Here is a 15,998-nt window from a genome sequence, read left to right as displayed (position 1 = left end):
CTTTCATGACACAAATATGGTACTGATTCCAAAGCCAGGGAGATCAAAAACAGAGAAAGAAAACTACGGACCAAACTCCCTAATGAACATAGATGCAAAAATCTTAAATAAAATACTAGCAAAGAGACTCCAGCAAGTAATTAAGATCAGGTGGGATTTATACCAGGAATGCAAGGTTGGTTCAACATTAGGAAAACCATCCACATAATTGACCATATCAACAGTCTAAAAACAAAAATCACATGATTATCTCAATAGATGCTGAAAAAGCCTTTGACAAAATACAGCATCCATTCCTATTGAAAACACTGAAAAGTATAGGAATAGAAGGACCTTTCCTAAAAATAATAAATAGTATATACCTAAAACCATCAACAAGAATTATATCCAATGGGGATAAATTAGAAGCCTTCTCAATAAGATCAGGAGTGAAATAAGGATGCCCATTATCTCCTCTATTATTCAACATAGTACTAGAAACAGTAGCAGTAGCAATTAGAGAAGAAAAAGAAATTGGAGGTATCAAAACAGGCAATGAGGAGACTAAGCTATCACTCTTTGCAGATGATATGATGGCCTACTTAAAAAATCCTAGAGAATCAACTAAAAAGATAGTAGAAATAATCAACAACTTTAGCAAAGTTGCAGGACACAAAATAAATGCACATAAATCATCAGCATTTCTATATATTTCCAACACATCACAGCAGCAAGAGGTAGAAAGAGAAACACCATTTAAAATCACCCTAGACAATATAAAATACTTAGGATTCTATCTACCAAAACAAAATCAGCAATTATACAAAAACAACTACAAAACATTTTCCAAACAAATACAACTAGATCTAAACAACTGGAAAGCCATTGATTGCTCATGGGTAAGATGAGCTAACATAATAAAAATGACCATTCTACCCAAACTAATTTACCTATTTAGCGCCATACCTATCAAACTACCAAAAAACTTCTTTACTGAATTAGGAAAAACTATAACAAATTTCATTTGGAATAACAAAAGGTCAAGAATATCAAGGGAAATAATGAAAAAATGTGAAGGAAGGGGACCTAGCAGTACCAGATATTAAATTATACTATAAAGAAGCAGTCATCAAAACAATATGGTACTGGCTAAGAGACAGAAGGGAGGATCAGTGGAATAGACTTGGGGTAAATGACATCAGCAAGATAGTGTATGATAAACCCAAAGAGCCCAATTTTTGGGACATGAATCCACTATTTGACAAAAACTGCTGGGAAATTTGGAAAACAATATGGGAGAAATTAGGTTTAGATCAACATCTCATGCCCTACACCAAAATAAATTCAGAATGGGTGAATGACTTGAATATAAAGAGGGAAACTATAAATAAGTTAAATGAACACAGAATAGTATACTTGTCAGATCTCTGGGAAAGGAAAGATTTTTAAAACCAAGCAAGAATTAGAGAAAATTACAAACTGTAAATTAAATGGTTTTGATTATATTAAACTAAAAAGCTTTTGTACAAACAAAAACAATGTAGTCAAAATCAGAAGGGAAACAACAAATTGGGAAAAAATCTTTATAACGAAAAACTCTGACAGGGGTCTAATTACTCAAATATACAAGGAGTTAAATCAATTGCATAAAAAATCAAGCCATTCCCCAATTGATAAATGGGCAAGAGACATGAATAGGCAATTTTCAGGTAAAGAAATCAAAAGTATCAATAAGCACATGAGAAAGTGTTCTAAATCTCTAATAATTAGAGAAATGCAAATCACAACAATTCTGAGGTATCACCTCACACCTAGAAGATTGGCTAAAATGAAAGAAGGGGAGAGTAATGAATGCTGGAGGGGATGTGGCAAAATTGGGACATTAATGCATTGCTGGTGGAGTTGTGAACTGATCCAACCATTCTGGCTGGCAATTTGGAACTATGCTCAAAGGGCTATAAAAGAATGCCTGCCCTTTGATCTAGCCATACCATTATTGGGTTTGTACCCCAAAGAGATCATAAATAAACAGACTTGTAGGAAAATATTTATAGCTGAGCTTTTTGTGGTGGCAAAGAACTGGAAAAGGAGGGTATGTCCTTCAATTGGGGAATGGCTGAACAAATTGTGGTATATGCTGGTGATGGAATACTATTGTGCTCAAAGGAATAATAAACTAGAGGAATTCCAGGTAAACTGGAAAGACCTCCAGGAACTGATGCAGAGCGAAAGGAGCAGAGCCAGAAGAACACTTTACACAGAGCCTGATATACTATGGTAAAATCGAATGGAATGGACTTCTGTACCAGCAGCAATGAAATGACACAGGATAGCTCTGAGGGATTTATGGTAAAGAAAGCTACCCACATTCAGAGGAAGGACTGCAGGAGAGCAAACTATAAGAAAAACAATTGCTTGAACGCATGAATTGAGGTGGACATGATTGGGGATGTAGACTCGAAACTACCACACCAATGCAACTAACTACAATTTGGAAATAGGTCTTGATCAATGACACATGTTAAAACCAGTGAAAATGTGCATCAGCCATGGGTGGAGGGGAGTGCAGGGTGTGAAGGGGAAAGTAGGAGCATGAATCATGTAACCATGTTAAAAATGAATATTAATAAATGTTTACAAAAACTTGTTTAAAAAAAGATGAGAAGATGTAGAATTTGTGTTCATGAGAAAAATATCACTGAAAAAAACAAATGAAATAAATAACATAGCACATTCTCCTCTTCTTCTGTTTCCCCCTCACCAAAAGAAAACAATTGGGGATAACCTGTGCTTAAATGAAATGAAAATTTCCTGTGCTTAAATGAAGTGAAAAAATGTTTACAAAAACTTGTTTAAAAAAAGATGAGAAGATGTAGTGTTCATGAGAAAAATATCACTGAAAAAACAAATGAAATAAATAACAAAGCACATTCTCCTCTTCTTCTGTTTCCCCCTCACCAACAGAAAACAATTGGGGATAACCTGTGCTTAAATACTTTGCAGTCCTCTCTCAAAAGAAATCTTCATTGAATCACATGGCTAGCGAAATAGATTTGTGAAAACACTAACAAATAGCCAAGCTCATATATCTATTCACTGGCCTAGATGGCCACCTATTGGTAAGAAGCATATCAGAAATTTAACAATAGCAAAAAAGGATAGGTACTTAGTAAAAATCCATCACAGAACCTCAATGGGACTTCAGAGACCACTTGGTCCCACCAACACCAAAATAAGAATCTTCTCAACAACATAACACCTGCCTCATTGAATTGGTTATCTAATCTTTAAGGATATCTGGTCTTCAGACACATTCCCATTTTCGTCTTGATCAAAATCATCTGTTTGTGTCTGCAGAATTCATTGTGGAGAACTTCCCATCCTGTAGACTTTTATCCTATAAGAATATGCCTATTGTCCCCTAAACTCTTTGAAATCTGCTCATCCTAAGCTATAGGGTGAATCAGATCTATTCTCAACTTCCTTCTTCTCCATCATGAATTCTAAGGTGGAGTGATCATTTCCTTCAAACACTCCTACTATTTTAACTTCAGCACTCACCTTGTCATATTTTTAAAATCAAGTTGTTATCCAGTCAAGATTTTAATGAATTATTTTTCATTAGGGATGTGCCGACAGCTTAAGTCTTCCATCAGTAATCTCTATTCCAAGCTCTTTGTCTAATTTCTCCTTATGTTTAGATGATCTGACAAATACTCCAAAGACAATATTAACTATTATTAACTATTAACTAATATTACATTTTGAATATGACTGGAAGCTTTCAGGAGAGTATAAAGACACCATGAGAATAGCTGGAACTGTAGTAACAGATCAAATGCTTCAGTCATGACATTGCTTGTCAGAGAATTCCACCAATTCACCAATATTCAACAAGTAGCTACAGTGAATCTTCTTTTTTAGAGTCCTCGACATATACTATTTCTATTTTATAAAGGCATAATAAAATTAGTCAATCTCTTTACATTTGGGAATTGAGTAGTCCATCAATATACATATATATACAAATATATGTATGTATATACAAATTGACAGACTACTCTCTCTCTCCATATATATATGAAACTGTCCAGCAGCTTCATGAAAGTTCCTAGTGGGTAGAACACTCAGAAAGGGGAACCAGAGACTGAGATCAAGATCGGTGATGGGTTAAAGTCTAAGGGAAGGAAAGCATAAGACGAGAAGAAAAACACAAAAACAAAGAAAGTTTCAACATGAAGTAGTCAGATAGTGAGTTAGCTCTGGTGGAATAGAGCTTCACTGGAATAGAGCTCTGGTGGTGAAGAGTTTTCTCTTAGTCCAACATACTGATGTTTCTATTGGGGTAACAACAGTATAAGGGAAAGGGACATTAATAATTAAATAAGTGGTCCGATATATTAACAGTATGAAGTAATCGTCACAAGATACATACTGCTGAATCCTAAGACAGTAGGTATAGCTAATGCCCAGATCAGGAGTTCATATGGCCTAAGGCATCTAAGCTTGTTTGATACATGTTAATTGATTATTATTGGCAAAACAAGAAGACTGAGATAACTGGCCAGTCTTCTGGAGTGTAGCCTCTGAGAAGGGCTAGGAATTTGACAAGATTAAGGTTCAATTTAACTCAAGGTTACAGAAACCAATCAAAAGAAATATCATAAGAGTTAGCTTTTTGAGCATCCCTAAAATATTATCAAGATTAGTATGTGCCTGGACTCTAACAATATGTGTGTGTATCCAAATATATAATATGAGACATTTAGTACTAAGCTAACATATAATACTAGTCAGTCTTGACAATAAATTTGACTGGCATATTATGATTTGCTTCAATAATTATTTTTCTAAGGTAACATTAGGTTTAGCTAAATTTTTGTTTTCACTTCTTGGACTCACTTAGACCTGTCTTCTCCTGACAATATGGTTAACTTTAAAGTATTGACAGTACTTTCACTCATACCACTCTCTACACCTCCACCATCTAACCCTAGCTCAAAATATTGGTCATGGTGGTAAAGTATTGCTCTCTATTGCCACTATTCCTTCTCTAATTCTTTTGAGTTCTGGCTCTCACTGAGTTCTTATGATATGGCCTCCCTAACAACTATTTCCAATACTGGTTGCACTTTAACTAAATCCTTCCAAATCAAGGAGTGGAGTTGGAATTTTCTTTGCTCTCCACTGCCAAATCCAGACTCTTCCTTTTCTACCTTTACAAAGTAAGCTCTTCTTCTTCAAGGTTCATTCAGTTCATATTTATCACACAATCAAGTTAGAGGAAGTATCTTTCAACCTCCTTCCTTTCTTAATTAGTCTATGCCTGGCACAAAATCTTTCTCTCCTCTCCAATTCTTGCCCTCATACTAGGGGACTTGAACTTATAAAATCATTCTATCCAAAAGTATCCTAACTTCACAGTTCCACTAAATTACCCATGATCTATTCATTTTGATCTTGACATCTTTAATTTCTGTGTTCATAAACTCTGAAATTCATTAAGCTATTTATAATTTCTTATTATTCCACCTTTCTCCCTACCTTACAACTCCATTCTTCATTCTTACCATGACCTGTAATCTCTCCAACTCATTTATTTCCCAGACCATTAACTTTGCGTTGACTAAATTATCCTCTCTTCTCCATCTCGACCACTTGGTCAAATAGATTCCTTCCCTTTCTATCCTTTAGCTAATCTTACCCTGCCAAATCATAGCTGTGGATTATTTCTACCACTTATTGAGTTCACTACTATTTACCTGCTTTGGAAAAATCCTGGAGAAAATTAGGAAACTGGGCTGACTGGAAATATATTATTTTACATAATTTCACCTGGGCCTTCAAAGAAGAAAGGCAATGCTTTTTCACTTCTCTAATAGACTCACTGTCCCCTCACCACGTTGACTTTTCCAAACATTTTCATTTTTCCTCTTAGGCCATGTCAGAGTAGTATATTGGGGGTTTTGATGTGTTTTGTTTGTTTGTTTTAGTTCTAAGTGGAGAGAGTATGGTCACAGACCCAGAATTTTACACAATGGGGAAATTAGAACCCAGGATTTCATATCATATGTTGCAACTGTAAGACTTAAATTAATGTCCATTAACTTCAAGAATTATATTTTGTAAGATTTATTAGTAATCACTTGAAATAGAAGAAATAAAAGAACAAAAGTATAAAACCTAAGTAAAACCATGTGACTAAAATTCTCCTGCCTGGCTCTCACTCAACCTCCACAATTGCCTTTTTGGGAGCAGAGAGTGCAAGGGGCAAGATTACACTCATGACTTTATCTTCAAAGCATAAACACATAATGTGAGAAGGAAAATGGGAAGCTGGGAAAGAGAATTCTGGGTAGAAAATTCTAATTACACACAACTAGCCTAGTAGGAAAACCCTAAGAAATCTAAACTCCTTGCCCTACTAAATGAAGGGGAGAGGAACCAGAGAAAATTATAGCACCTGAGGTATGATTACATGTTTGTTGCAACTTTACTTTTGAAATGTATTACTTTGTAAAATCTAATCCAAATTTCAAGTGGTTAAATTAAACTGGTATACTTCTAGACTCCTAAAATGGAGAGATCTAATAAGCAAGAACTTGAATCAATGGCATAGAAAAGAGACTTCCTCAAACTCCTAAGGGCACAAGAGAATCCTGGGCATGTGGTAAAATGTGAAGAATCTAGCCTTACAGCAATGAGAGGAGGAGGTGTAGAGAATTAATGTTCCCCAGAGAAATTTTTAAGGTTTGTTTGACTTATGTTCTTCAGCTATGCAGCCCAAATTAGGAATACTTTTCTTTGTACACAATGAGTACAATTTTTATATTTTTTGTTGAAATATGCACTCATATTGAGCCTTTAAGATATTTTTCTTGCCAGTTCTAAAGTCTTTTCTTAGTAAATGTATCCAAAGTCATGTTAAGCTTTCATAACCATAGAAAAATATGCACTGGGTATCATCAACTGTTTCCTGTTACAATGTGTAGGATTAGTGACAATCTGGTTCAATATCCATTATACAATTATAACTTGTCATTGTCTCAAAAATATAGTGTCTTCAAGGGACCTGCACTTGAATTTCTTGGCATCACTGTCTCATTTCTTGACATATCATTTCTGGCAATCTTCAGCCATCTGCTCTCAACACCATTCAGTCATCAACAGATAACTGAGACAGAGAATGTTGGTTTAATGAATATTAACTATTAGGTTTAATTAATACACTGCTAGCATATGTTCTGATGAAAGTCCCAAACTTTCAGCTGTACTGACATTTTAAAAATTAAATACTTTTTTTCAATCAGCAAAATCTGCTTTGCTCTCTTCCCATCCCACCTCTAAATGAAAATTAAAGAAAAACAAAATCCCTATTATAAATAAGCAAAATACATTTCCACATTGGCCATGTCCAAAAAGAAACATACATAAATATATAGGTTTAGAAACTCAATGAACATAATGAACAATTTCCAGAGGACTAATATAAAATATTGCATATTTTATTGTTATGATGATATAACATAATATATTCATATATAATATAAAATAAAATATAAAAAATAAGCTACCTATTTCCTGAACAACTCAAGTATAGAATGAGACATACACACAAAGTATATATATATACATACACATATTTTACCATCATTCAACATATACCACAATATGTATAATATGTTGACTACATATATGTATAGTGGCCAGAATTCAACAAAGGACAGACTGTAGCTAAAATAGAGAAAAGAATATTTGACACAAGGGCTTCAATACTTACTGATGTGTGACAAGTAACTAAGCCTGAGGGAAAGAGCTGGGGCCTGTTCTATGACCCCAAAAGTCACTTGGAGTAGAGACCTAGCTCGTTAAACTATTAATTGCTTTGAGATCTATACTCCACAAAAACCACCACCAGCGGGGTGGGAGTCAGAAAGTTAGCAATAGGGAAATATGGGGAAGGGGAGGAGGAGGGGAAAGAGAATGAAATTTTTAAAGACCTCAGGAAGAAGAAATTCAAAGACCTTGACCATAAGCAGAGAAATCAACAAGTGAATCACAATAGAAGGAAATTTGATCTTGAGATTTAGCCAATGAGTTCAGGCCTCTAATACTATATGACAAAGGAAAATGACTCAACAGACTTTGGAATTTGAGGTCAACATGGAACCATGACATGTTCTTCCTGAGTGAATTAAAAGAAAAATGAGAATTATAACAGCTGAATTTATGTCCTGTATAGCAAAAATAATTGGTAGAATTTCTAAATCTGCAATGGCAAGTTTCACCAAAGAAACAAAAGAAGGGACAATTGATTAGGAATGCAAATATCACTGAATGACAAAGTAGAAAAAAAAAAAGCCAGAAGTAATTTCATTAAAAGGAAACATGCTCTCGATTCAAGCAAAAAAGTTTTGATCTTGAAGACAAGATGCACAAAGACAAGGATTACAGATCTTCCAAAAGGACACAAGGAAAAAAAAAACTTAAATAGCATAATACAAAACAAACGAACAAAAAAAGAAAATTGCCCAGAACTTCTGAACACACAAAAGAAAATACAAATGGAACACATGCATAGATTTCTGCCACTCACTCCCAAACCAGCAGGCTGAAACTCCAAAACAAAATTTAATTTAATTTTAAATTTAACAATTCCATTAAAAAACAAGGTCTTCAAGCAACAGTTTAAAAGACCTTTGAATACAAGGTGAAGAAATTTAACTAAAACAAAACTATTCCACACTCATCAGAAAACTCAGGAAAGAATGAAAGAATGTTTACAAAGAGCAATGCAGTGCAGGATGTGGCCAGGGTGAATACAACAGCCAGAGACAGCAACAGCAACAATGATCAGTAAGGGACTTCTCTTTCTAAATATACATAAGGAGGCAGAAGTGAAAGAGGAAGTAAGGCAGTAAGGAAGAAGTAATCTTGGAGAGACTGGCCTAAGTAATTATGATGGAACCTGCCTACAGATGAATATATTTCAGTCTTTTATGAAACTATTACATAATGGGAAAGTGCCTGGAAAGAAGAAGGGCAGAGAGTGGTATATAGTGTAATTGGGTCCACTGAAAGGAAGGTGATCCTTGTGCTCTCCCATGAAGAGAAGAGTCTACAAGAAGTGAGTTGTCCGGGTCCAGCCGGACACAACCGAGGGGTCCGGGGAAACGGCAACCTAAGAACCCATAGGGGAAGAAGAGGGGAGACCTCGCGTGCAAGACAGAGTCGTTTTGATGGATGCAAGGCTCGTTTATTGCAGATCTATGACAAGAATATATAGGCTGAGGGCAGAAGGGGGTCGGCAGATACTAAGGGGGAAAGGAACGCGGAAAGGGAGCATAGAAAATCTCTGGTGGCGTCTTACTGTCTCCAAGCATGGCTGGGCCTATGATCAATATCTTATCTTAGAAGAGTGAATGATATCTATTCTTAGAAGAGTGACTATCTTATCTTAAAGTCTTGGTCCCTAACAGTGAGTGTAAAGGAAGGAGGAAGCTTTAAGAAGAGGGGAGAAAGAGACCTTATTTTGGTGGTGAGGGAGTTCCATGCTTGAATGGATAAAGAGGATAAAGGGAGATGAGGACCCAAAGCTAGATGTCTGTGGGAATTTGGAACTTGAAAAGATCACTTATCTTGATTAATTTTAAGGAAGACAATGAGAGTTAAAACCCCTAGAGGCAAATGCTATCTTATAAAGTGGAAAGGCATAGATCTAGGAGATTGAGGCAAATGAAGAAGGAAGGTGACCTGGGAGAGAGTATGTATATAGGTCACAGGTGGGCTGCATAATCAAGGAATAATCAGTAGGACAATGTCTTCTGTCATCTGTAGGAACTGATATTTGGGGGGAAGTGAGGCACAGGATTGAGAAAATAGGAGTCTGCAAAAAGTTCTGCAAGTAGCACTGCCTAGAAGGAAAGACCCAAAATGGATACTTGAGATTTTTTTACTCCATGAGGAAAGCAGAGAATAGAGAGGGATTAGTGCTGTATTAGGATCATGAACTAGAGAAGGAGTCTCTAGGAAAAACAGAAAGAGAGAGTTAATAAGGAAGGGAATTAATGAAAGAAATTCTCTCTGAGAAGAGATGAAAAAGTGGTATTTAACAAACTAATGAACAGGCTAGGTTAAGGGAGGAAGTCAAAGAGATATCTACTTGAATGAAAGGGGGAAATAGGAGAACAGCCAAGGGGGAAAAAAGCAGGAAAGAAAAAGAAACTAATTAGCAAAATTCTAAATGGAAAAGGGTAATAAACAGGAGGGGGACTTGAGGGGAAGAAGAAGAGAATCAGTGGGAATAGATCCACCTTCAAAATGATTAAGAAATAGCAACTGAAGAGAAATATTACTTTGTTTAGAGTGGAAAAGGGGGGGAAGTCATAACTCAAAAAAAGCAACATTAGAAATTATAAACCTAACTCGTACCTTTAAAAGGGAATGGATTAAGCAATCCAAGAAAACAGAAAGTAATTGATTAGACAAGAAAATAAAATTCCACAATCTGTTGTTTATGAGAAACATATTTTAAAATGAAAGACTTATACAAAATAAAAGTGAGAGGATAGAAAATCATTTGCTATGCACCAAGTGCATCCAAAAAAGCAAGAGTTGAAGTCATTCTATCTGGCAAGGCAAGAAAACATTAAAAAAAAGATAAACAAGGGGACTATATTATGCTGAAAAGAATCATAGATTACAAATCAATATTAGTAACCAGTTTATACAATCCAAATGCCTTAGCATCCAACTTCATAAAAAAATTAGCTGAAATATAAGAAGACATAAACAGTAAGACAATAATGATATGAGACTTCAAAGTCTCTCTGTTTTGAAAAAGTCTAACAGAAAGAAGCAAAATGAAAAACAAGGAACTGAATGAATTGCTAGGAAAACTAGAGTTTAAAGATTTACTTTCAGTTCTAAATCCTCTTTCCCTCCATCTCCTTCCCAACTCATCGAGAAGGCAAAAAGTATAATATTCATTATGCATATAAAGTCATACAAAATATATTTCTGCATTAGTCATGCTCCAAGAAACACACAAAAAAGGGGGAGAAATGCTTCTATTTGTCATCTGAGTCCATTAGTTTTCTATCTGTAGGTGGATAACATTTTTCTATAAAGTCTTCTAAATGGGAATGCAAAAGACTATGCATCACATAGCACTTTTACATTTTAAATAATATGTGGGTCAAAGAGCAAATCATAGGAACAATAATTATGTGAAATTAAATCATAATGATAAAAAATGCCCAAATTTCTAAAATTAAGCTAAAAGTAGTTCGGGGGATCATGTTCCTATAAAAGTATATTTTATACAGTAAATAATTTATCCTAGATTGGCATTGGCAACAGTAATAGTTAGATTCACAAGAGAATTCTATCAAACTTTAAAAGAACAATTAGTACCTATATTTCACAAGTTTTACTAGAAAAAGAGAAAGAGAAAGTGCACAACCAAAATTCTTTTTATGAGACAAATAAAATTTCTCCTTTAAAAATTTTTTTCAGTTACATGTAGAAATAATTTTTGACAACAGTTTTCTGATATTTTAGGATTTGCACTCTCTCCCTCTACCCTTCTCCCCAAGATAGTAAATAGTCTGATATAGGTTATATCAGTGCTTTCATGCAATAACACACTTCCATATTACTCATGCCATGACAGAAGAAACACACACAATTAAAAAAAAAAACTCGTGAAGGAAATAAAGTGGAATGCTTTAATCTGCCATCAAATTCCAACCATTTCTTCTTTGGCTATGGATAGTATTTTTTTCATTATGAGTCATTTGTGGATATCTAGAAACTTGTTTTGTTGATAATAGTTTACTCCTTCACAGTCGATCATCATATAATATTTCTCTTGGTTCTGCTCACTTCACTTTTCACTGATGTTCATATAAGTATTTCTAGATTTTTCTGAACTTTTATGGCATAATAGTATTATATCATAACCATATACCACAACTTGTCCCCAATTGATGGACATCCTTCAGTTTCCAATTCTTTGCCACCATAAGAAGAGCTGCTAAAAACATTTTTGTATAGGTAGACCCTTTTCCCTTATCTCTGATCTCTTTGGGATACAGACCCAGTAGTGGTATTGATGGGTCAAAGAGTAAGTATAGTTTTATGGCCCCTTGGGCATCATTCAATATTGCTCTCCAGAATGGTTGTATCAGAGGAAAGAGTAAAGGGTAAGAAGAGGAAGAGGACGAGGGAGGGAGAGAAAAAGGGAGAAAGACAGAGAAAGCTACAAAGAGTGAAAGACACAGAGACAAGTTAATAGATGTAGAGAATAGGAAAAAGAGAGAGAGGGAGGGAAAGATAATGTAAGAGACACAGAGATGAGCAAAGAGATAGAGGGACAGGGACAGAGATGCAAGGTCAGAAAGATAGTAGGGGGGAAGGGAGAGAGAAATGCAAAGGAATAAGAGAAAAAGAGGCAGACATAGGCAGGGGAGACTGAAAAGAAGCCTGGGGAAGATAGATATAAAAGAGGAAAGAAAAATAAAAGAATCTCTTCTCATTTTTTCTCTCCCTCTCTCATTTTCTGTTATTTGCTCTCTCTCTGTGTCTCTGTCTCTCTCTTCCTTTCTCCCTGCCTGCCTGTCTTTCATTGTCTTATTTTCTGTCTGCCTCTGTCTCTCCCTCTTGTTACTTCTTTTCTTTCCTCCTCTCCCCCATGTCCCTCCTCTTCCTTTTCTTATTCCCCTTCCTAGCTTCTCTGGTCTCTGCTCTGTGGTCTCAAACTCTCTCACCTTATTATCATTCTTTTGTTTTTCTCCCTTATTTGTGTGTCTGTAGCTCTATCCAGCCTTCTTTTTTCTCTCCCCGTCTGCCTCTGTCCTATTCTTTTGTTCTTTCACTTTTGTTGTCTCTTTCTCTCATACAACCTAGCTTTATCTCTCTTTCATTTCATCTCTCTTGTCTTTTTTATTATTCTCTCTCCCTTTCTCTTTCTCTATTTAGGTCTCTCTTTTCCTGTCTTTCTCTCTTTTCCCTGTCTCTCACTTTTTCTATCTCTTTCTCTCTCTCTGTATCTCATCTCCTCTACCTCCTACCTTTAGGTATCTCAACTCTCTATTTGCTTTCTCAATAATTCATTCTTTCCCTCCATTCAATGCTTTTCTCTTTTATTTTCCCAGCCTACTTTTTCATTTTCTCCGATATTTTTCTTCCCTCTCATTCTCTTTCTCTCTGTCTCTTATTTTTTAATCTCCCTCATTATGGCTCTCATTTTCTATATTCTTCTTTCACCTTCTCTTTTTCTCCATCTCTCTATTTCTTTTTTCTGTCTTTCCTTTACCCTACTGTGGCTCCCCCAGTTCTTTTCTTTGTCTCCACATCTTTTCTGTTTCAATTTACCTCATACCATTTTCAACTTTTGTTTCTCACTCTAGACTTTATATTATTCTCTGCTCTAATTCTCTATTTTTTCTCCTCTTCCATTTCTGTTGCCTTTCTTGAACCCTCTTCTTTGTCTTCCTCCTACTCTTTGCTGCCTCTTTTATCTCTCCTTATCTTCTCCATCCCTCTCAATTTCTACTTATTGTTTTTAATCATCCTTATCTCTTTCTTTCACAGCCTTCTTTTCACACTCTTCTTTCTATGTCTGCTTCTTTCCTTCTTTCTCATTCCTTCTCCTCTTTATCTCTTTGTCTCCTTTCCCCTCTATCTCTCCTATTATTGCTCCCCCTCATTTTCTCTTTCTCTGTCTCATTTCTGTCTCTATTATTCCTTGTCTCTGTCTCTTCATTTCACTCTTCAATTATCTCTTTCCTTGACTCTTTCTTTGTCTCTTTTTTCCTTGTCTCTCTGTATCTCTCTCCTTCTATCTCTGTCTTTGTGTCTATCTTTCTCTCCCTACCTCCTATTATCCTCTTCCTCTTCTTCTTCCTCTTTGTGGCTTCTCTGGTTTTATTAAATTCTCTCACTCTATCACCATTCTTTTGTTTTTGTTTCCTATTTTTCTTTCTTTCTCTCCCCAGCTTTCTTTTCACTTTCCCCTATATATGTCTGTTTCCTTCCCTCTCCCTCCTTTGTTTTTTTCTCCACCTTTGTCTCTCACAATTCAGCCTTGTCTCTCACATTATCCCTCTCTATCTCATCTTCTCTATTATTCTCTCCATCTCTTTCTCCCTCTTTGTTGATTTATGTCTATTAACCTATCTCTCTTTCCTTAACTCTCCTTTGCCTTTTACCTTTCTCTCATTTTCTCTATTTCTCTCTCTCCCTTCCTTCCTCGCTTCTCTTTCTCCACCTCCTATCCTTATTTACCTCTTTCATCTCTCCAGATCCTCTCTTTGTCATGATCTCTCTCACCCTTCACTTTGTTCTTTTGTTTTTCTCCTTTCTTTGTCCCTCTACCTCTCCCAAGTTTTCTTTTCAGTCTCTTGAAACTGTCCATATCTTTCTTTTCCCCTCACTCCTTCTCAGAGTTTTATAGCTGTAAGGATGGGATTTGTGCAAGGGGGATGGGACCAAAGAAACCAGAGAAGGCAGTTGCTGACAGTTGCTGACAGTTGCGGCCAGAATGGATTCTGGGAATCTCTCAGAGGAAGAGAGAGAGAGAGGTCTTCCGGTGGAGGACTGGGAAGAGGGAGAAGGAGGACAACCCAAGTCGGATCCAGTCCTGAGGGCTTCCTGAGGATCTTTCTTTTGGGAATTGAAACCCTGATTCCGAGATCAAAACCATTCCATCACATCTCACCCATCAAGACTTCAACAATCGAGTCAGCTAAGTTTGGACTCCATTTTGGGAGCAATCTTCACCCATTCCCAACCTTGCTGAGAGACCCTTTTCAGTCAAAATTACAATTATAGAAAAAGATAGCGACAGAAAAATAGAAATAGAAATAGAAATAGAAGGCAGGGGAGAAGCTTAGGAGTGGGAACCATTAGGTTTCCCTCCTAAGTGGCAGACTCCATAGAAATAGCAAAGAGGGCACCCCAAAATCCCTCTGCCCTTCACCCCTTTCCCCAATCCCTGAATTGCGAAAAATAAAAAACCATTCAACAATCAGCGTTCTAGAGTACTTGAGAGACAAGGGAGAGGGGAACCACAGCTTGGTCTGGCTGCCTCCATCTTGAAACCAGACCCCCTGCTGTGAAACTGACTGACATCAGGGGAGGTTTGAGTGAATCCTGTCCTTATTCAGGATTGGATTGGGTACCACATACCTCCTCTTATAGGGAAGTCTTGACCCTGACTCCTATGGGGCAGCACAACCATCCAGGTCACCCAGTTTTGAGGTGACACCCCCTTAAAGTCTCCCAGAGTATATTTGGCCCCAAGGGAGTGCTAGGAGAAAGACTTACCACACAGACTTTCTCTATCTCCCTTCTATCAAATATCGGTTACTGGCCCTTTTTAATTGTTACATAGCCAAGATGGGTGCCTCCGGCTTATCTTTTAGTCTCCTCCCAGTATTGGGTTAAGTCTGAGGTTGCAGGGCTAGTAGTTAAAGGACTAATTAAAATGCTTGACAATATAGCTTATGCAATGTAGTATATACATATATACATTGTATGTATGTGTGTGTTGCTTTTTACTAGTATTTATTAGTTTAGCAAATATTACCAAAATGTTATAACATAGTTCCATACTTTGAAAATGGGGTCCTATAAATCATTTATATAAATTAACTTTCAAAAGCCTATATAACAAATGTTGAATATTGAAACAAGATCTTTGCCACAAACTGGAGGTAGTAAGACCATTGGCTGTATTTTGCCCACAAAGTCAGATCTTCTGCTTGGGATTATGGCTCAGATATTTTTTATTTCTTTAGGATCTCATTCACTATTTTAGTTTTATTGTATATTTCTCTCTAAAATTTGGTGAACTTTTCCTTTAAGCATTTTAATTGCTCTGTCATCTTGTTACATACATACTACATTTAGACACTGAGACATTTAAACGTCTATCTTGTCTTTATGAGTTTCATTGATTTTCTCATTTTTTATTGTTGTCTCATTAGAAATTATAACTCCTACCTCAAATTTAA

This window comes from Gracilinanus agilis, chromosome 1, assembly GCF_016433145.1.
Source record: "Gracilinanus agilis isolate LMUSP501 chromosome 1, AgileGrace, whole genome shotgun sequence".
Classification (NCBI taxonomy): Eukaryota; Metazoa; Chordata; class Mammalia; order Didelphimorphia; family Didelphidae; genus Gracilinanus; species Gracilinanus agilis.
The sequence above is the reverse complement of the archived record's forward strand: the minus strand, read 5'-3'. Positions refer to the sequence as shown.